This window comes from Carlito syrichta, unplaced genomic scaffold (genome assembly GCF_000164805.1).
Source record: "Carlito syrichta isolate Samal-C Ts95f unplaced genomic scaffold, Tarsius_syrichta-2.0.1 Scaffold305644, whole genome shotgun sequence".
Taxonomy (NCBI): domain Eukaryota; kingdom Metazoa; phylum Chordata; class Mammalia; order Primates; family Tarsiidae; genus Carlito; species Carlito syrichta.
The window spans coordinates 642,061-642,649 of record NW_007249740.1 but is presented as its reverse complement, the minus strand read 5'-3'; positions in this window follow the sequence as shown (position 1 = coordinate 642,649).

Here is a 589-nt window from a genome sequence, read left to right as displayed (position 1 = left end):
GACCTGCTGGGCTTCGGCGATCCTTCTGCCTCAGCCTTCCCAGTAGCCAGAACTACAGGCGCGCGCAACCACGCCCGGCTGATTTTTTGATTTATTGTAGAGATGAGGTCTCGCTGCCCAGGCGGATCTCGAACCCGCGGGCTCAGGCCATCCGCTCACCTCACCCTCCCAAAGGCGCGGGATTACAGGCTGAGCCACCGAGCCCGGCTTCAAGTCGTTCTTGTAGAACAATGACAAATTCTGAGAAGCCATCTTTATTTTCTTGAAGCCCGAGGACTTAGGAATCATTCTAAAACAATCAATGGCATTGCCATCTCACCTAATTTTAGGTACAGACTCATCACCACAACTGGGTCTTTTCAGCAGTGAGAGTTCCTGTGCTTTGTCAAAGTATTTGAAAAGAAAGTCCATTTCATTGCATAGGAAAAACATAGGCATTTGGGCTGATTATTAAGTAAGATATAGGTAATTTTTGTCTAAATTTCCAACCAGCCCTCTTCTACTAAGACTTTGTGATTTACTTGTGACTCCAGGGAGGATTATGATTGATTGAGTGGTTTCTGGTTAATTAGGCTTTTTCTGTGGCTTC